Source organism: Micromys minutus (assembly GCF_963924665.1).
Source record: "Micromys minutus genome assembly, chromosome: X".
NCBI classification, from domain to species: Eukaryota; Metazoa; Chordata; class Mammalia; order Rodentia; family Muridae; genus Micromys; species Micromys minutus.
The window spans coordinates 125,030,946-125,054,426 of record NC_137970.1 but is presented as its reverse complement, the minus strand read 5'-3'; positions in this window follow the sequence as shown (position 1 = coordinate 125,054,426).

The following is a 23,481-nucleotide window of genomic DNA, read 5'->3' as shown; positions in this document are numbered from 1 at the left end:
AAACACCATGCAAGGACGTCCAAATCTAAGTCTAGTGTTCTGGAAGCCCTCACATTCAAGGAACCATTCATGCTACATGTGAAATGAGATTCCCCTGAAACCTTGTCAATTGGTCAAAAAGGCATTCTCACCAAGGTCACCACTATTCTTTAAATGATCCCGATGCACAGCCTCAGCGTCCTCTGTAAAAGTGCACACATTTGGTTAGATAAAACAAAAATGTTTATTACCAATTATGCTTTTATAGTAAGCCCTGATGTGATTGGTAAATAAAGCAAATGGAAAAAGACTGAGCTTGTTTGTGGTGATGTAATTCTGTAATCCAAGCACTTTTGATGCTGAAGTCAAAAGATTACCATTACTTTGGTGCCGACCTGAGCTATTAAGTACCAGGAAACCTAAGGCAAGACCCTGTACCAAAATAAATAACAGTAGTAATAAGAAAGTGAGAGAGCAAGAAGAGAGACAGAGGGAGAGAGAAAATGAACACAGATGACTAATTAAATTCTAGCAGAAGACAACTGGAAAGGGCCTTAAAGGCTGGTCTCAGTTGGCAGTGCTTATTCCCCAGCGAAGCCCAGAATACTTTACTGTTGGATATAGCTCTTCTGGTCTTTTGGCCTCTGGAGCTCTGCCTATCTGAGAAGAGATGATCTGATTGTTCTGGAAGATGATCCTCAAAACTCTATTCTTCTAGCTTTGCCTTTATGTTGCTGTAACTCTTGGGTCAAGAACTCAAATGTTTTCTGCAGTGGTTATCCTTTTGTGCATATTGGGGCCAACAGTGGGTGCCAGACTGTTCTGTCTGGCTACAAGAACAGGTCTTAAACGATGAGTGGCAACTGAAGTGTCCTGGAATCTATGATCCTCTTTCCTGATTTCCAGAGGAGCTGAGTTCTCGTCTTCCTCCTCCTTCTTCATAGCCATCTGGTAATGGTTCCTATTGTCAAATTGGTAGGAATTAGAATCATCATGGAAACATAGCTCTGGATATACCTGAGAATCATTCTCTACAATATGTTAATCGAAGTGGAAAGATCTGTTATAAATGTGCACAGCATAATTTCACAGGCTGAAGTTCTAGACTGAATTTAAAATATTCTAACAATAGGAGCAGGGCTGTCTCTGACTCTGTAGCCTGTGGACTCCTTTCCCTAACCAGGTTGCCTTGTAAATCCTCAATAGGCAAATTGATATGCCAAGGCAGGTTGATATCTACAGGAGGCTTCCCCTTCTCTGCTGAGAAACAGAGGGAACATGATTGGGGGGGGGGAGAGAGTGGGAGGAGAGGAAATAAAGCAAATTAATTAACAAATAATAAAAAAACCAAGAGAGTGAACCATGCACAAACATGTAGCTCTTTGCTTCCTGACTGCAGATACAACTTGACTGTTTTTTCATGTTCTTGCCACCATGATGTGGAAAGTGGGCCAAAGTAAACTTTGTCTTTCTTAAATTGCTTTACTCGGCACTTTATCATAATAATGAAAAGAAAATAATACAATTGCCATCATGGTTATTATAGTCATCATCATTGTCATATCATCATCATCAATTTGCTCTTTCGGTTTTTAAACTGGTTGGCAGGTACAGATTTTAACTCACAGCCAGGATCAAATGAGCCACTTAATTTTCAGGACTTCAAGCTGTGCCTCAGATTTGAGTTACATCTCTGCCTCTTCCTGATGGGTTAGATGACTTGAAGAAATTCTCAGTCTTTCTCAAGTGTAGCCTCTAGTTTGCAAAATATGAGACCCAGCCTTTAGATTTTTAGCTCTCATTGCTGTTGAGAGGATGTGTGAGCTGACGTCAGTCACAATGTGCTTCTGTTGCTTTTCAGCGTTCTCCCTCTATCCACCCCTGCATCACTGAAAAAGCAGGGTCCTTGGCATCATGCTGCTTTCGTCTTTCCAAGAGGGAGCACTTGACAGAAGCACCAGCATATTGGGGCAGTGAAATCTTTGAAGAATGTAATTTTCTATTTTTCTTCACACACAAAAGGAAAAATGATTTACTGCATTTTCTCTGCAGAGTTTGATGTCAGACAGCTGTAGCCACAACCACATTAGGGAGTGACAAATCTGGAGCTTGTTGTCAGACTTGATGAACAATTTATGAGGCTGAAAAACACATGGAGTTCTAACCTTCTAGGCCATGGATCTGTGGCAGGGCAAAGGCCATAAGCTACCCAGCCAGCCTCCTGGCTCTGCCCATACAAATTTCAGCAATATAACAGCAGTAAATGACAGCAGCTGAGATGTTAGTGTAAGAAGGATCTTGGGACACAATTCACAGACCATCCTCCAACCAAAGGTGCAGCTTTTACAGACCTTACAATAATTTCCTTCCCTTTTCTGAGTAGAAGTTTTCAAATAACCTTAAAGTCAGTCTGCAGCCATGACCTTTTCTCTATTACTCTCACTCTATAAGTTACTTGAGCCTTCTCTGAATTTTTTCAAAACAGTTCCACTTTCCTTTCTTTACTCATATATCCAGCAAACTGCTGTCACTCTGCATGGACAGGTCTTAGGACAGCCACCGATGCCCTTTCGCCTTCTCCAGACTATCACTGCTCTATGCAATGTTCTTTCTCCAGTGGATCATCTGTATTGATAAGCAAATATGGTTTATTCTTCAAAGCCTTAATCCTCATTGTCTTAGAGATTCCATTGCTGTGAAGAACACCATAACCATGGAAACTCATTAAAAAACTATTTAATTAAGGCTGGCTTACAGTTTCAGTGGTTTCTTTTCCATGACCATCAAGGCAGGAAATATTGGAGCACACAGGCAGCCCTGGTGCTGGAGAAGGAACTGAGTGTTCTACATCTTGATCCACAGGTAAGAGAAGGAGAATGCTACACTAGGCCTAGTTTGAATTCAGGAGACCTCAAAACCTGGCCCCACAATGACACAATTCTTCCCACAAGTCCACACCTACTCCAACAAGGCCACACTCTATGACCCAAGGATTCACACGCTTGCGTCTACGGGAGCCTATACCACACCCATTCTCCTCCAGCTATCATTGTCCTTAACTTAGGTAGAACCAATATTCACAATTTCTGTTTTCAGCATTTCATACACAATGGAGGACTGAAATATTTAGATCTTTAAATATTCCCAAAAGCCTATGTAATTACACCTTGGTTGGAGATAAGCCCTGCCGAGAGGAAGTTAGATCATGGGAGGTATGTATGTCTTTGGAAAGGATATTGAATTCTAGCTCCTTTCTGTCTGTTTCTTTGTCACCATCTTTCCTGAATATTTTTGCCCTCTTGCGGGATGGGCCCAAAATGAGAGATCCAAAAGACTACGGACTGATGCCTCTGAAATCACAAGCCAAAATCGCCAGTGTTTTATTTTTAAATTTATGATCTCTTGTACTTTTCACAGCAATGGAAACAAAATGCCCTCTATGTTACAGGCACAGTTTCACTAAAATCTTTCTTATCAACTCATGAAATAACTACATCCTGCTGAAGCTTCTGATCATTTCTATGCTCATCAATTTTGACCTTTCTGCAGCACGTTCCTTTAATCCTAACATACTCTCCTCTATGGATAGCACCTAGATTCCCATCAGTCTGGTTGTTATTCCCACTTGCAATTGTTTCTGCCTAGATTTCTGTCTAGACATCTTTCCCACTTTTGCTCTCTAAATGCTGAATTGCTGCAGGCTTATGGATCTCATCCACCATTAGGTAAGGGGAGCTACCAAATTTGTCTCTCCACTGACTTCTCCCTTGAATACTGAACTAACCTGTCAAAAGCCACTCATTTGTCATCTCCACAAGGGTGTATATTAGGCATCACAGATTTGAAAGTATACTTAATGAACAAGATAATATTTTTACCAAGTGTACTTATCCCCATCCAAATAAGGCATCAGCAGCCAAAAGTTTAGTGTAGTCTTCCTCAAATTGAAAAGTCAGACTTGACTTTTCTCTGTGTACCCCATAACCTAGCATTGATAAGTACAATCATACAAATCAATATTACCATTTAGCGTTTATCTATTTTTCACATTTACTAACACCACTGTACCATACCCCAAGCCATCATCTTCCACCTTTACCAATAAAAATCAAAGAGTTTAAATGTGCCCATTGTCACTAATAACTCTATCACTCCACTATGGGGCCCACATTATTACCTCAACTGGTCATATATCCGTTTTAATTTTGTTTCATGTTTCAGGAGCCATGGGAAGGGGAAATAAGAAGCTTGTGTGGTGTCCTCCATATCTCTGAATATTTATTGTCTATTCTTTTGGCCCTTCCTTTATTTCTGCACCTAAACTTTTATTTCTAGTTTATACTAGAGCTCTTAGCTTCCGACTGTCTACTAAGCATTTCCACTTTTTTAGATTAGTAGCAATTCCTATTGAATTTCTACTATTTCTATAACTAGTGGTACCCCATTACTAGAACAGCACAACTATCCACCCTTTGCCAAAGTGATAAGGCTAAATGCCACAATTCACACCTCCCTGTCCTTGACTCACCATCCAGTTAGTCCCCTTGTCTCATATATGCTACCTTTCAACAACTGCTCACTTTTCCTCCTTTCTCTCCAAATTCTCTATTAGCATTTTAATACTAAATCACTATATTATCTCTCTTGGAAACTGCCTCATTCCTGCTGTCCTTTTCCCTACATCTGCAGCTAACTTGTAAAGTAGTAAAGGAGATCAGAATAAACTCAGTCGAATCACAGTTCTCCCCTCCTCAAGTCCAGCCCCTACACTTTCTCCCTTATTATTGTTGAATCAAGCTTTTGAACTCTGTATTCAAGCTTCTATAGGTATTGACCACTGGCAACCTTGGCCTGGGTTTCTCTCGTAACTGCTTGTGTGTGAGGTCCTACCCTCATAGGAAAACTTGTTATTCCCAAAGTTTTGCATACCTTTGCTCACAGTGTCCCTTCTACCTTGGGTAAACTTATTCCTTCTATCTGTGACTATTTCTACTTACTTTTCTATTTTTAATTCAAGCATCAATTACTATAATCTTTCTCTGCTTCTATTCTAGTGACACCCCCCTTGCAAATATCGGCTTAGAAATTTTCCTCTAGATGCCCCCATAGCTTCTTAAGTTTTCTGTTCTTTATCCTTTTAATAGCATATACAATCCAGACCTACCTGCTACCATGATTGGGGATGCTTGAAGCAGGGACCTTTTTCTGAATCATTCTACAATCTCAGCTCTCAACCTCTGCAACCAGGGGCACCCACAGTTGATGGCTCTAAAGCTGAATGCAAGTCTGTTCCTTATGTAAGGATCTATGACCACTGCAGCCAGAAATCCTGTCAGAAATGTGGCCTGCTGGGTGCTTTCCTAAGGAGTAGCCTCTTTCAGATGGAGAGAGACGATCACACAAGAAATGCTCTCTGTGCACAATTGAAGGGGTGAGCATTACCACCATGATTTCAGTTCACATTCAGTGAAGACCAGAGCCAGGGGCATTAAAGCTTCTGATCTACAGCTAGGTCTACAGCAGATGTAACAGTGAAGCTCCATCATACAGAATGACTCGCCTGACATGAAAGGAATCAGCCCTAGTTCAAAGTTCCACATGAAATCTGAAAATCTTACACCTGCTTCTTTTTCCCAGTTGGTTTTTCTCTATCATGTGTGCCTTCTTAGCCACGTTAAACCAATCCTCTTCTTTCCCACAATGGTCAGAGGCAAGCAGATTTGGGAAGGAGGGTCCTTATCTCTCCAGCTGCCTAGGATATTTAACAGAGGCTTTAGAGACCTCTCATAAAGCAATAGTTTTGCTCTTCCAACAGTAAAGCAATGCACAGCCTAATTCCTGAACCATCATGAAGAACTATGCTCTCATACCACACTTCTAGTCACTTTTCCTTCCTCCAAAGCAGTCTCTGGAGCCTCTGTAGTGTCTCGGCACTCCATTTCCCTTCCTGCCACAATCTCAGAGCAAAGCTCTCCATCAGAAGGTGATTGCAGCCAGGGAGAGTGCTTTCTTTTTCCCCAGATAATTGTTTCTTAATTCTTTTAATTTCATTTCCTTTAAAGATTACAAATGACAACAAACACTTGATAAACAATTAAGAACACACACACACACACACATGCACACACAAATATATATGACATTTAAGAGCGCATCCTCAGGGATTGCCCGAGTCAACTCCAACTTAAGACCCGAGGAAGCACAGACTTTTCTGAAATATACATGAGACTCTCAAGACATCAGGCAACCCATACAAGGGCCCCTACAGACGACAGAAAAAGAACTTATTTCTTGCCTTGCCTGTTCAAAATTTCACTGAGCATGTTCTTCCTCATTTTTCATTAATTTGGGCACTTATCTGTGTAGCAAGTAGCTCAGTCTTGCTCTGCCTGGGCATTTTTCACTTACTATCTTAGACACTGACAAGATTACACTTTCTCTCTTGTTCCGTGTTGCTCACTGCTTCACTAGTGTTAATTCATCTTGCCTTTTTATAGCCACCATTGGTTCCCCAATGATTTTATAGATATTTTCAAATGTACTTAAGTGTTTTAGGAAAAATAAGAGCCTTTATTATAATAGCCAGCTTATCGCACACTACATAAGAGTTTACATGAGCCAAAGCAGAAATACATAGACGGCACAGGCCATGGGGCGAACTAGCTTATATTCAGTATGGAAAAATAAACTTTTTCCACAAATGCTTAGTTTTAGGAAAATGAAACCCCAGAAAGAATGCACTTTATTTCTAGAGAAAGTCTACAAAGATGCTTCCAGTTGAGGAATGCCTTTAGCATGTAGACATGCCAGGGCAAACATAGTCTTGACTTCACCAAGTTCAAAACTCACAGGTAAGGAACAACATGATATCTCATTGCTGATGACCTAATATTACAATAATGGTGCTCATTGAAAATGTATAAAGCTGGCCATAAACCTTGAAGAAGGCTCAGAACTTTGATAGAAATGGATGGGAAGAGGATATAGGACTTGTGATCAATGGTTAGAAAAGACAAGGTGTGTTTAGAGGGTTGTAAATGGTTCCATTTTACTAGAAGAGGATTAAATAATATGACTTAGCACTCAGGTAAGGTTTTTAAATGCCCACTTAACCTCAGCTACGTGGATAAGAGGAGAAACAATTGATGGTTCTTGAGAGAAGTTTGTTAGGATTTTAAGTAGGCTCAATAAGTGAATTTGGGAATGAGATTTGATGTATTTGAACAACTTAGGGCAAACAGATTCTTAAAGGAGTCCACAGAGTACTCAGTAATAGACTGAGGTAGGAAAGGAGAAGGGATGCAGAAGCAAAAACAAACTGATGGTTGAGATGGTAGCTGAATCAGCAAAATTAACTCAGTGCAAAGGGCAAGAATTAACCACTCAGAGATACTTAAGACATGTTTTAAATGGAACACAAAGTGTCTGGCAGTACATAGAAACTAATAGAGAAGACAAAAGAAAGAAGATGAGGGCTTCATTGGTGGATATATTGAGGTGCCTGGTAGTTAACTGGAGTGGAAACTTAAGGGTTCTTTGGAAAGTCAGTTATATTGGATAATATTTTGCTGTGGCAAACACAGAAAAGAACATTACTTTGAAGCTGACACAGGTGATAGGCTAAGGCAGACTCCCGAAGGAATGTTTTGCTGAAAAGTAAACACAGGAGAGAGGATGTTTAGTTAAAGCAACCATTCTCGTGATGTGCTACAGTTTCTTGTTGCTTCCTAGGACTTGTGCTGATTGACAGAGTGATAGCAGCTGAGACAGATTCATATGCTGTGGCAAGACACTTGCTGATGCAAGATTCATGGAGGACACATGAAGTTTGGAGGGAGATAAATAGGACTCAACAGACAGTGACAGACTGAGGTTGGCTTGTTTATAGAGCTAGCTGGGCAAAGCCTATGGGTCTCATGTCCTCACTCATCTTCACTTCTGCACAGTCAAGAACTTCTGGTGCTCCTCCTGGTCCCTCCTGCTGACTTGTGCTGAGGCCAAAGCCTGGCTCTCTCTGCAAGGTCATGTCACCATGGTTGCTAACCTGACTCTACTGAACTGGATTACTGGTGTATCTGTGAGGTGTTTGTGAGTGGATCCAGCTGCCCCTGCTGACCTGTGAACTGAACTGCTGATTTCCAGACAACACAGTTGGGAGTTGCTATAAAGAACCTTGCTAAACAGGTCCAATTCCCCTGTATCCTTTCTTTCCCACTACCTCTGGTAGATTATTTGTTTAAAGTGAGGTTAAAACATTTAAGAACCATCATTAAAATAGACTTGTAAAAAATTAAAGTTACATATAACCAGAGAGAAATGCACAAAGCTTTATTGTAATGCCTATTAATTGTGCAAAACAGTAAATATTATGTTATTTATCAATTTGACACAGTGTAGAATCACCTAGGGAGAGAGTCAGAGAGTCTTGAAGAAAAGAGACAGAGAGAGAGAGAGAGAGAGAGAGAGAGAGAGAGAGAGAGAGAGAGAGAGAGAGAGAGAGAGAGAGAGAGAGAGAGAGAGAGAGAGAGATATTTTCCTGGTGGTATGTGTGTGATGGCTTATCTCTTTTCACTATGGATTGAACCATTCCCTAAGCAGGGCACTATTTGTGGAGAAATCCAAATCAACATTAGTAAGCAAGCATTCATGGATCTTTGTTTCTTAACTATGGATGTAATACAATATAATATAACCATCTTCCCAAGCTTCAATCACTATGATATCCCAACTGTTATAAATTGTAATCTGGAACTGTGAGCCATAGTAAACCTTTTCTACTTTGAGTTACATTTGTGAGGGTCATTATCTACTGTAACAGGTAATAAAACTAAAATAGGTACTTTAATCCTGTTCACCCCTCTCTAATACATTCCATTATCTCCTTCACCCCCTTCACTCACAGTATTGTTTTACTTCATGTCTTTATAGAAATGTTTCATCCCAACCCTAACTTGAGAGAACATGTATGATACTTATCTTTGAGAATCTGGATTTTTTTTTTCACTTAAATTTTTACACTCCCATTCACTTTCCTGGAAAAATCACATCATTTTATTAATTTTTATAGCAGAATAAAATGTAATTATATATTATATATGATGTAAATACAGTCATATGTATGACAAATTTTTAAAGATTGTAAATTAAAATAATTATAGTTTCCTTTTGTAATATTTTATTAATTCTTTAGGAATTTCATTCAGTGCATTTTGAGAATATTTATCCTCACAGATCTTCCCTGATTTAAAGCTTAGAACTTTACAGTCTTTTGTTCTTTGCATGTAAAATAGCTGGAAACTTAGTGTTAATTGTCATTTACTGCAAGGAGAAGCTTTCCTGATGAAGACTGAGAGATGCTCTATTATATAGCAATAGCAATAAGTCATAAGGAATCATTTTAATACTATTTCCATTCATCAGAATAATAGTATTGGGTTTCCCCATAGGGCTTATGACCTAAATCAAGGTTCCTGAAACATTTGGGTCCCTTTTAATGTCAAGTATGGATTCTGTCACATGGAGCAAGCACTTTGTGTGTTTTGTTGTAGCTATAACATTCATTCCACCATTGTACCAGTGGGACTACCTTGGGAAGATGGTAATTGTTATACTTGGCAGAATTCACAGCTGGGTGAGTATGAATCTTACCACAATTTGGTTATGAATTGGGCCAGAATGAGAATAGTTATGCATGTATCTATATTGTACACTGGATTTCATTTCTTAAAGTATGTACAAAAGACTAGATAGCTGGATCATGTGGCAGTCTGGCCTTTGGTTTTGTTTGTTTGTTTTTGAGGAACCTCCATATTTATTTCTCCAAAGGCAGGAACAATTTACAATGACAGCAGTATATTTTCAAAATCATCATCATATAAGTTTACATGTCCATTTGTTGACTGGAATATTCATTTGTTTATTAATGTGTGTCTTCTCTTTTGGTTAATTTAGCTAAAAGACAGGAATATTATATATCTCTTTTTTAAAAATATGAGCAATTCTTTTACATTGGTCTTTATAGTGTTCTTTTATTTTCCAGTGTTTTCATTTAATTAATTTTAACATTGATTTTTAAAATTATTTTTCTTTTATTATTTTGTTTTATTCTTGCTTAACCATCAGTAGGCTTTTTATTTAAGTACACTGATATTTTAATGCAGACAGTCATAATTAAATATTTGACCCTTAGAATTATGATCCTTGTATTATGCAAATCTCTCATAAAGTGTATTATCATTCTAGAAATTTTTAATTTCATCTCTAATTTCTTCAATCACTCACTGATTGCCCAAAAGTGTATTGTTCAGCTTCCTCCATGTGTTAACATAGGTTCTTTTGTAGCTTTACTTGTTATCAACCTCTAGTTTGTTTTTTTTAATTTAGTAAGATACAAAAATATTTTGATTCTGTTTTATTTTATTGCTTACTTTATGACTCAGAGTGTGATTTATTTTGGAGAACGTTTCCTGAACTGCTGAGGAAATTGTATATATCACTTACAACTGAAAGAATATTTTGTAGGTATCTGATTTTTTTCTAATTTTGGCACAAAGGATAGTTTATCATATCTGAGTATAGGTAATAATCTTTTCTTTTAGGTCCATTGGCTTGGGATATATCCTAGTTTGACTTTATTGCTGTGATAAACATGATGATAAAACACAACTTGGAAGGAAAAGATTTATTTACTCTTACAACATATAGTCCATCATGAAGGAAAGCTGTGGCAGAAACTCAAAGCAGGAACCTGGAGGAAACATCTGAAACAGAGGCCATGGATGAATGCTCCTAGTAGCTTTCTTCTTGTGGCTTTCTCAACCTGCTTTTTTATGACACCAGGATCAGCTACCCAAGGGTGGGACCATCCATCATCATTAGCTGAACCCTCCCACAACAATTATCAATAAAGACAATGTAATACAGACTTGTGCAGACTCTAATGGAGTCAATTCCTCTGCTGAGGCTCCCCCTTCCTAGATGACTCCAGCTTGAGTGTAGTTGACAAAAACAAATAACAACAAAAAAATAATAATATCACTTGAATCCTTCCTCCGAAAGTTTGTGTATGTCTCTCCCAGGGTACATTACTTGAAAACTAAAAACAGTTGAATTTTTTTCATTAATCAATTTTTCAGCCTTGGTATTTGATTGCACTGTTAAGATAGTATTTTAAAGACAGTTAAGGCATGTAATAAATTAGGTGCATATTAATTCATAATTTTAAAATTTTCCAGTTGTTTCAAATATTCTATATTATTGAAATTCACATTGTTCATCTCAGAAAATTTAATGTTTACTGAATCAGTTCTTTCTCGCTCTTGTTTATTTGTTTCTTGTTGAGATTTATTTTTCCCCATGTTTTCATGAGTGTAGTATTTCTTTTCTTGTCTCTATGTGTCATTTATTAAAATATCTTCTGAAAATAGTGGATTAGTACTCAAGAATTGCTTTAGTTTATACTTATCATCTTGAAAATTTTTTATTGCTCCTTTGTTTGTAGAAGTTAAGTGCAGGAAGTAGTAATCTTAGCTGGATGTTATTTTCTTTCAGGTCTTGTAATACATCATTCCAAGATCTCGTTCACTAGGATTTCTGCAGAGAAGTCTGCTGTTATTCTAATGGGCTTGCTTTTATAAATGATTTGACATTTCTCTCTGTTCTTTTTTCTGTACTCTTCACATCTTAATATAACATAATATGAATTAGTTATTTTCTGAGCATAACCTTTTATGATGCTAAATATATATGCATATTCTGTCTGTATATTATTTTCCATACCAAATATTCTTATTTCCTTTTAATAGTGTCCCAAGTATTTTAAAGATTGTGCTCAGAATTTTCAACATTGTGCCTTTATTAGTAGCCACATAAAATAATACATTTTCTTTGTTTTCAAGTCCTGATATTTCACTTGATATAACTTATTTGCTTGCTTTATTGAAGTTTTAATTTCTCAGTTACACTTGTTCTGAATTCCTCATTCAATCCTGAACTGTCCCCATGCTTTGTTCAGCAACTTCATTTTTAAATTACACTTTTGAACCATTTTGTTCACTATTTAATCTCTTTTGATATCATTAGACTCACTTATTGAAGAGCTATTAACCCTTGGAGTATTTGTGTTGCCATCGTTTTGCACATTTCTTATGATTTCATGTTGAAATTTATGTATTTGTAGGTACCACTGTCACTTTTATATTCTGATCATCTTATAGAAGAGGCTTGAATCTTAAAATAGGCAATGTAAGCAATGCAATTATCTCTGTTAATCAGTTCTTCTCTTGGGGTCACTGGAATTCATGAAGAGGAAATATGACTAGAGTGTTTCATTCTTTTCAATTGGAAATAAGCAGATCTTAACATCTTATTAGGTATTCTCTCTGCAGTTTGAACCCCCACCCAGCACAATTGATGTTGTCTGACTTACAAGGAGAAATATGCGACTTGCAATGACTATCAATTTCTCTTTTGCTCTGTAGGGATTTGGTGAGTCTGTTGTGTCCTATGGGAGAAAACCTAGCCTGATTGTTCCTTACCCAGTACCTACCAAGGCTCCAAACTGTAGGTTGCCCTGTCAGACACAACCACAAATCAGGACTAGCTACATCATTTGTGGCACTTGTTGTACAATAAAAATGTACAGTTTCTTCTTCAAATTATTAGAAATCTCAAGAGAAATTACAGGAAAGTATTTTATTTAACACAGGGCTCTGTGTAACTAACCACAGTGGTCATATAACCTATGAATTAAGTCCTGATGCAGAACCAACCCCAGAACTTAACCTTGCTAATAAGAATTTCAAAGCAAAGCTGTGTTTGGCTCAATAAAATGTACACTGGAAAAGATACCTTTACATAAATAGCTCACTTCAGATTGTGTCAGATTGTGTCTCCCAAGAGGTCTTTTAGTAGACATGAAGGGATTAAGCTACAGTTCGAACCCTGAAGTTCAGACTCCTGCCAGTGGAGCACAGGAAACAGTGATGCTTCCGTACACTATAATCCGCAAGCACTCACTTGTATCCTGCTTGCATTAGTGAGTCTTAGACTACTTTAAACTAACGAGGATAGGTTCCTTTTGAACCACAGTCTCATAAGATGTAATTCATGGATGGTCGGCTCCATTGCTTGGAGCCGAAACTGAGATAACACCCATGCGTGAAGAAATTAAATGAAAGTGACAGGAACCCACAGTTCCCTTCGAATGTGCAATGCTTTCAATGAGAATGCCCTGTAAACATAGGATCATATATTCTTTTCGATTTTTCTTCTATCTTATTATTATTTTTAATTGGATATTCTGTTTTTACATTTCAATTGCCATTCCACTTTTTTCCACTGCCATCTCCCCTTCCCCTCCACTTGCTTCCACAAAGGTGCTCCCTCTCCCAACCACCCTCTCTCACCTCTGCACCTTGGCATTCCCCTACACTGGGAAAAGGAGCCTTCACTGGACCAAAGGCCTCTCCTCCCATTGATGCCAGACAATGCTATCCTCTGCTGCATATGCAACTGGAGACATGGGTCTCTCCATGTGAACTCAATGTGTTCTAGTCCATGGGAGCTCTTGAGAGTTTGGTTCTTCCTATGGGGTTGCAGACCCTTTCATCTCCTTCAGTCCCTTCTCTAGTTCCTTCATTTGGGGCCCTATATTTTAATGTTTGGTCCCCAGTTGGCGGAACAGTTTGGGAAGAATTTAGAGGCTTTGTATTGTTGAAGATGTTTCACTGTGGAATGGGCTTTGAGATTTCAAATGCCCACCCCATTCCAAGTTGGCTTTCTCCCTTTCTGCCTAGTAACTGCGGAGCAAGATGTAAGCTTTTAGTTACTATTCCACAGCCATGCTTGTCTGCGTGCTGTCATGTTCCCTGCCACTATGGTCATGAATTCACCCTTTGAAACTGTAAGCCCCCATAAACTATCTGTTCTATAAGTTGCCTTAGTCATAGTTTCTTACTATAGCAATAAAGATTTTCTGAATACACTAGATGGCTTTTATTCCCTTAACAGTACATAACTGCTGTGTGGCCCAGTTGAGCCTAGGAACCCACCTCCCTCATTCTAGACCCATTCTGTAACCTTCATCCTTAGCAGTGGCTCCCTAGTGATTTGTATTATTTGTAAAATTTGAAGATTGTGTTTCTGGATTTCTAAGCAATGTAAGGAAAGGACTGAAGTAGAAAAATGAAAGGTTACATGCATATAGAACAATGGTAAAGAATATGGAATCCATGGACCATTGCCTGATCATACGGAGGTAAGAAGAGATATTAACAATAAGTACTGCTTCTGAATTTTCAGAGTAGTTTGATAATGATTCTTAAAATTTAATAATAACAATAATAATAATAATAAAACAGTGTATGGCTCTATTTTTAATCTTTTGATAATTCAATTTTATTAATTTTATTCATTTTCATCAAATATTAGTTGACTCTGTTTGGAAATTTAAAAACTAAAACAAATCAAAAATAGGTAGTTCACAGCACAGAAGAGAGATACAAAAGGTGGTTGTCAGCCTTAACACAGCACATCTGACTTCAGCATCCAGACCAAGTGCTAATTTGGGAATCAAAAAGTTAGGGTTATCTTCTGACTCTTTTCCTCTGACAAGTTGCTTAACCACTTAACTTCCTTTTTCATATATATATATATATATATATATATATATATATATATTATGAAGATCAATATGATCTTAGGTAAGAAAGTCCTTCACAAGCAATAAAGCATATAAGCAATAAAACATAGGGATTACACAATTATGTGGTCTCCTGATACCCCTTCCATGAAAGTTGTCCTTATTCAATGGGGAATACACCCTTTGCAGTGATGCTGTCAAGCTTCAGAGTCTACTTTCAAGACTGAATGAAGGAGTGAGGAAGCTATCCAGCGTCTTCATTTCCTGATCTGCAGAAGAGGAGCCATTTTGCTATCCACATGAAAATGTTGCAATAAATTCTCTCAATTCTGTCACTTTACCATTTTAAAATTTACCCATTGTGTTTGTCGTTATCAATTTGACCAAATATTTGAGATAAACAACATTCAGGCAAATTTATTTTGGCCATTGTTCCAAAAGTTTTAGTCCATGGCCACTTAGCTTCATTGTCTATGGACCCAGATGAGGTGGAACATCACAGGAGTGGCTGGAAATGGTAGAGGAATCTGCTTATCTCTTGGCAGGCAGTAAGTACCTTTATTTTTTTAATTTTCTTGATGTGGAATATACTATTTGACTCTCTTACATGTGATGGGTCTCAAGTTGGGCAGTCATTATTTGGTCATTCCCTCAGTTTCTGGTCCACATTTATCCCTGAACATCTTGTAGGCAGGAAAAATTTGGGGTCTAAGGTTTTATGGGTGGCTTAGTGTCCTCCACTCTCCACTGGAAGTCCTACCTGGCTACAGGAGGTGGCCACTACAGTCTCCATATCTTCCACCACTAAAGAGTTTCAGATAAGGTCACCCCAATAGATTCCCTAAAGCCTCCCACATCCAAGGACTCCAGTTACTCCCAAAGATGCCCCTAACTAATTTTAATTCTCACTCCCTGCCCCCTACCACCCTTTCCCGACACCCAATTTCCATCCCTATTCCTTTCCTCACCCCATTGCCTACCCAATTTCCCTCTCTCCATCTACTTCCAATGACTATTTTATTTTCCCATCTGAGTAAGATTCATACATCTTCCATTGGGCCCTTGTTATTACGTAGTTTCTTGGAGGTCTATGGATTGTAGCATGGCTGTCTTGGACTTTATGGCTAATGTCCACTCATAAGTGAAGACATACTATGTGTGTTTTTCAGAGTCTGGGTTACCTCAATCAGATTGATATTTCCTAATTCCATCCATTTGCCTGCAAATTTTATAATGAACTTGTTTTTAATAGCTGAATAGTATTCCATTGTGTAGATGTGTCACCAACCAAAGAACATGAAAGTGATGAACCTCGGTACCCTACATATTGGAGCTTAATCTTCATGTGGGTAGCCTAATAACTGGGGCAGAGGCTGTCTCTGACTGTGTTCCTGCCATTGGATACCCTCCCCCTAACTGGACTGCCTGGCTGGGCCTCAATGGGAGGGGGTATGCCTAGTCCTGCATTGACTGCATGTCTCAGGGTGGTGTTGTAGCCAAGGGGGGCTGGGGGCTTTCCCTTCTTCTCAGAGAAATGGGTGCGGCAATCAAGATGTAAAGTGAATAAATAAGTTAACTGATAAAAAGTATATACTCTCGATATGAGAATATTGATTTTTTCCCCTCTAACAAACATGTTGGACTCTGCTTAGTTCTAACCATTTGTGTAGTTCTCTAATCTTTCTAAATAAAAATAAAACCATTTTGAAATATACTTGCTTTTGTTTTTCCTGGGCAATTGTCATATAATTTCTTTCTAATTATGAATGACTTAATGCTTGATTTGACAGCAACATGTCATCTTACTTCCTTTATGAAGGACAGTTGCTATTGGTTTTTGTTAGAGGTAAACATTGTTATTTTCATTAAGAATTTAATGATGGGACCAGGAACAGCTAAGATCCAGGGACACAGGCCTGGTGTGACTGTGCTGCCAGTAGCCAGGGCGCAGAAAGGTCTGGACAGAGCACCAGAAAGCACCCCCTACCCGATTGGTTCAGGGGAGCAGGAACTCTGCTGTAGGGTCTCGGTTTCCACCCTTAGGGCCCATGTGCGCAGGACAGGCACTCAGGCCATCTGCCAACAGGAACAGTGGAGATCAAGAGAAACAGGCCAGGTACACAGGAGAGACAAGAACCAATCACTGACAACAAGACCACATATAATCACAGAAAACAAGCTGGCAAGAGGAAAGCAAAAGAACATTCCCCAGGGAAACCAAGACAACCTGGGAACACCAGAACCCAGCTCTCTCATCACAGCAAACAGCAGAATGCCAAACACTGCAGAAAAAGAAGACTCAGACCCGAAATCCTACCTCAAGATGATGATAGAGATCCTTAAACGAGAATGGGAGAAAAAGCATAAAGAAATAGAAGCTTTTAAAGGGGAATCAAGAAAAACACTCAAAGAAATCAAAGAACTAGAGGAAAACAGAACCAAAGAGATGAAGGAATTGAAGAAGCAATTTAAAATGGAAATGGAAACAATAAAGAAAACACTAAAAGAGAAAACACTGGAAGTAGAAAACCTAAGAAATCAGGAGTCAAAGATGCAAGAATCCTGAACAGACTACAAGAGATGGAAGAGAGAATCTCGGGGGCAGAAGACAACATTGAAAACAGACATAACAATCAGAGATGTTGCAAAAGCCAAAAAGCTCCAAACCCAAAATGTCCAGGAGATCCAGAACATAATGAGTAGACCAAACGTAAGGATAATAAGAATAGAAGAGGGCGAAGAACATCAACTAATAGGCACAGTAAATATCTTCAACAAAATCTTAGAAGAAAACTTCCCTACCCTTAAGAATGAGATGACCATGAACATAAAAGAAGCCTACAGAACTCCAAATAGAGTGGACCAGAAAAGAAAATCTTCCCGACACATAATAGTTAAAATGCCAAGTGCCCAAAGCAAAGAAAGAAATACTAAAAGCAGTAAGGGATAAAGGTCATGTAACATATAAAGGCAGACCAATCAGAATCACACCCAACTTCTTAACAGAGACTATGAAAGCTAGAAGAGCCTGGACAGACATCATGCAGACCCTAAGAGAGCACAAGTGCCAGCCCAAGCTGCTATACACAGCAAAATTCTCAATCACCATCGATGGAGAGATGAAGATATTTCAAGACAAATCAAAATTTATACAATATCTGACCACAAACCCAGCATTACAATGAATTATAGGTGGAAAACCCAATACAATGAGGGAAAATACAGCCTAGTAAAAACAAGAAAACTCCTAAACAAGAAAACTAAAAGAAGAAAAAGACACAGACACAACTCAACCCAAAAAAGCAATAATGGCAGTAAACAGAAACAACTATTCCTTAATATTTGTTAACATAAATCGACCCAGTTCCCCCAGTAAAGAGACATAGGCTATCAGACTGGATACATAAACAGAATCCAGCATTGTGCTCCATACAGGAAACTCATCTCAGAGATAAAGACAGACACTATCTCAGAGTAAAAGGTTGGGGAAAAAAACTTCCAAGCAAATGGACCCAAGAAGCAAGCTGGAGTGGTCATTCTAATATTTAATAAAGTAGATTTTCAACCAAAAGTTATCAAAAAAGATAAGGAAGGACAATTTTTACTCATTACAGGGAAAATTCGTCAGGAGGAACTCTCAATCCTTAACATATATGCTCCAAATACAAGAGCACCCAAATTCATAAAAGAAACCCTACTAAAGCTCAAAAAATACATTGAACCCCACACAATAATAGTGGGAGACCTCAAAACCCCACTCTCATCAATGGGCAGATCATGGAAACAGAAACTGAACAAGGACACAGTGAAACTAGAAGAAGTTATGAACCAATTGGAATTAATAGACATCTCTACAGAACATATCATCTTAAAACAAAAGAATATACCTTCTTCTCAGCACCTCATGGTACCTTCTTCAAAATTGACCATATAATCAGTCACAAAACAAGCCTCAATAGATATAAGAAGATTGAAATACTCCTATGCATCCTATCAGATAACCATGGACTAAGGCTGGTCTTTAATAACAACAAAGAAAAAAAAAGGCCCATATACACATGGAAACTAAACAATGCCCTCTTAAACGATAGCATGGTCAAGGAAGAAATAAAGAAAGAAATTAGGGATTTTCTAGAATTTAATAAAAACTAAAACACAACATACCCAAACCTATGGGATGCAATGAAAGCAGTACTGAGAGGAAAACTCATAGCTCTGAGTTCTTCCAAATCAGTAGCCTTCATCTACTCAAAGGACAAACAGGCTGAGAAAGAAAGTAGGAAAAAGATACCCTTCACAATAGTCACAAACAACATGAAATACCTTGGTGTGACTCTAACTAAGCAAGTGAAGGACCTGTATGACAAGAACTTCAAATCTCTAAAGAAGGAAATCAAAGAAGATCTCAGAAAATAGAAAGATCCCCCATGCTCATGGATTGGAAGGATCATCATTTTAAAAATGGCCATCTTACCAAAAGCTATCTGCAGATTCAATGCAATCCCCATCAAAATTCCAACCCAATTCTTCATAGAGTTGGAAAGATCAATGTGCAATTTCATATGGAATAACAAAAGACCTAGAATAGCCAAGTCCATCCTCAAAAACAAGAAAACATCTGCAGGAATAACTATCCCTGACCTCAAGCTATTTTACAAGGCAATTGTGGTAAAAACTGCATGGTACTGGTACAGAGATAGGTACATGGACCAATGGAATAGAATAGAAGATCCAGAATTGAGCCCTCACATATATGGTCACTTGATTTTTGACAAAGAAGCTGTAAAAATTCAATGGAAAAGGACAGCCTCTTCAACAAATGGTGTTGGTCCAACTGGCACTCAGCATGCAGAAGAATGAAAATAGACCCTTTCTTATCTCCTTGTACAAAGCTCAAGTGCAAGTGGATCAACGATCTTCACATTAAAGCAGATACACTGAAATTATCAGAAGAGAAAGTAGGGAAAAACCTTAGAACACATAGGCACAGGAGAAAATTTCCTGAACAAAACACCAACAGCTCATGCTCTAAGGTCAAATATCGACAAATGGGACTTAATGAGATTGCAAACTTTCTGTAAGGCTAAGGACACTGTCAAAAAAAAAATAAAACGGCAGCCAACAGATTAGGAAAAGATCTTTACCAACCCCACATCTGATAGAGGCCTAATATCCAAGGTATACAAAGAACTCAAGAAGTTAGACACCAGAGAATCAAACAACCCTATTAAAAAATGGGGTACAGAGCTAAGCAAAAAGTTCTCAATTGAGGAATACTGAATGGCTGAGAAGCATCTAAGGAAGTGCTTGACATCATTAGCCATCAGGGAAATGCAAACCAAAACAACCCTGAGATTTCACCTCACACCAACCAGAATGGCTAAGATCAAAAACTCAGATGACAGCAGATGCTGGTGAGGATGTGGAGAAAAAGGAACACTTCTCCACTGTTGGTGGGGTTGTAAACTGGTACAACTACTCTGGAAATCAGTCTGGCGATTCCTCAGAAAATTGGACATAGTACTACCTGAAGACCCAGTTATTCCACTTCTGGGCATTTACCCCAGAGATGCTCCAACATACAACAAAGACATATGCACCACAGTGTTCATAGCAGCTCTATTTATAATAGCCAGAAGCTGGAAAGAACCCAGATGTCCTTCAGAAGATGAATGGATACAAAAATTGTAGTATATTTACACAACGGAGTACTACTCTGCTATCAGAAACAATGACTTCATAAAATTCTTAGGAAAATGGATGTATCTAGAGAATATCACCCTGAGTGAGATAACCCAGTCACAAAAGAACAGACATAATATGCAGTCACTGATAATGGGATACTAACCCCAGAAAGCTCTGAACACCCCAGAAACAACTCACAGACTATATGAAGTTCAAGAAAAAACAAAGGCCAAAAAAAAAAAAAGCCAGAAAATAAAAAACCATTACGCTTAATCTTTACACACCAAGAAAACTTTGACAATTTCCAGGTTATATCCTGTTTTGCATGTACTTTATGTTCATTGTAACTAGTAAGATTTTAATGCATACTATCAAACCTTTAAAAGAAAACAAGTACTGACAAGATGTATTCGTATACTTTTATGCAGAAATGCTTAAAATCTGTACATTTTGTTTTTTAAAATAAAGTTGTTCAATTTAAAAAAAATTATGACTAGGTTTTTTGCTTTTCCAGATAAATTTAAAAATTGCTCTTTCCATGTCTTTGAAGAATTGTGTTGAGGTTTTGATGGGAATTGCATTGAATCTGTAGATTGCTTTTGTAGGATGGCTATTTTCCCTGTTGTTAACACTACTGATCCATGAGCATGGAAGATCTCTTCATTTTCTAAGATCTTCAATTTTGTTTTTCTTAACAGACTTTAAGTTCTTGTCATACTGATCTTTCATTTGCTTGGTTAGGGTCACACCAAGGTATTTCATATTGTTTGTGACTATTGTGAATGGTGTCATTTCCCTAATTTCTTTCTCAGCCTGTTTATACTTTGAGTGGAGGAAGCCTACTGATTTCTTTGAGTTAATTTTATATCTAGCTACTTTGCTGAAGTTGTTTATCTGGTTTAGGAGTTAGATCTCTGGTGGATTTGGGGGTCGCCTATGTATACTATCATATCATCTGCAAATTGTGATACCTTGAGTCCTTCTTTACTAATTTGTTCCCCCTCGAACTTTTATTAGTGTAAATGATAATACTAGCGGGGAAAATTCTATTTCAATGATATAATCTTTTTATTTATTATTGGTTTTAGATGACAGTTTTAGATGCATTTCATTTTTTGTAATAATTTTATGGTCCTTTCTTTTATTGTTCTGTTAACATTATAGTGGCCCATGACTTGAATGAGCACCTTCCTGGTTTTACCTTCCTGGTCTCAACAATAACTTACAGAAGACCACCATTACCATTCCATGGAACAGCTAAGAAAGTAACCAAGTTACCACTCATTTGACTTGAAACCAGTGCTTTGAGGGAAACTGACCTTAAAATCACCACCCCATTTTCAAATGACCATTACCCCCTTCTGCTTTATCAAATCCTTTTTGCAACATTAAGTCACGTATCTGTTTTATTAATATTATTATTATTATTATTATTATTATTATTATTATTATTATTATTATTATTATTATTACTTTCCTTCTCAGGATCCAGAAATTATCTCAAATTTGAGTCCTACTCCTTACTACTAAGACACAGCAAGCATCTAGGACACTCTGTCTTCATTCACTTCCATTAATTACATATTACTTCTCTTCAGAATTCATTGTGGTTTGGGGATTTGGTGGGGTTTTTGTTTGCTTGGTTGGTTGGTTTTGTTTTATTTTTTAAAGAGGAACATTTTGTCTCTTATGTTTTATTGGATGGAGAAGATTGTGACTTCAGCATAATCATACAAGTGGAAAAACGAACTACAATTAGAACACAACCAGGCTTGTCTGATTAATGAAGACAGAGTCAGCTCTCCTGCCCTCCCACTCTTAGACTTGGGTTGAAAGTTTCAGGGTCTTTTTCCCTGAATTACAGACTGCTACTCTAATTGAATGCACTCATTTGTATTCAATCCCAGCACTTCCTGTGTCTCTCCTTCCTCTGATCCTTTGTAAATTAGCAGCAGCAGGTAACTGAAGGTCTCCTGTAGCAATGTCCTCCAAGCAAATCACAGATTTGTGACTCAACCACATTTTTCTCTGCTTGTTCTGAATGTTTAGAAGCACCTTTCTCAAGACATTTGCTATTTCTATTTAGGCAGAAATGCTTGTCAGAGGAAATTATGGGCTGAGTCACTGATCAGCACTTCAGTGGAAAGAATGATGGTGAGACTTTAAACAACAAAAACCCATCCATGTTCCACCTCAGACTGACCTGGTTGCTCATAGATACCTAAAAACCAGAGCCTGCTGGGCATCCCTCCTTATAGGCATAACGGTCTCCTCCAACATCCAGCAACCTGGACAAGTCTTATCTCATTTGGAGTCTCTTGTTATTCCGCTTAAATATTGATCGAATTGGCCCTTGGTGTTCCTTGGCTATCCTGAGAGACAGGTCTCCCACTGCGTGCCTGGAGGTTGTCTTGGGCATTTGTTATCATATATGAGAAATGTGTTTCCATATTTGGGCTGACTGACAGCTCAAGTAGCAACTCTTTGGCCATCTCTGTATTCCTGGCCTTATCTAGACCTATGGAAAAAGAAAAGAGACTATGAAGAGGGGGAAGCATTGTTTCCTTCCCATGCTTAATGGTGTGACCTTTGTGAACTTCATTTCATTCAAAGGACTTGAAGTAGCCCACAAAAGGAAATTATTTACAAGACTAAGAGCTCAGTGGGAGCATTTGGTCAGTAAATTTCTAAAATGGTCTAGGAGGCCATTAATGAGATTTTGAGATTGTGGTTAAGGTTCCAAGCCAGTAACTAAGATACAAAGCTATCCAAGCTGCTGTGTTCTCTAGTGGATAATGGCAAGGAGGAGAAAAGGAGATACAGAGTTTTAAAAGGCTTTAGTGAACCCTTGCTGGCTTTGCAGCTAGACAAACCATTGTGAAAGCACAAATGTATGTTCTGTAGGAGCAAAAATTAGTGTTCAGTAGACAGCAGCAAAGAGCCAAGGCCTCCATTCTATGACTAACCAGACTGTGAAAGTAACTTGAATGTAACCAGGAGAAGATTCTCCCCCAAGACTCCACCAAGAGACCAGTTAAGCTTTTGCCTACATGTGACACAAGAAAATTGCTGAGTTTGTAATATTGTAATACCCAGCAATAGACTGGTGTGAGGCACCCAATTGTTGTAAGATCCCAAGGAGTCTTATCTCAGGAGCACCACCCACAGAAAACAAG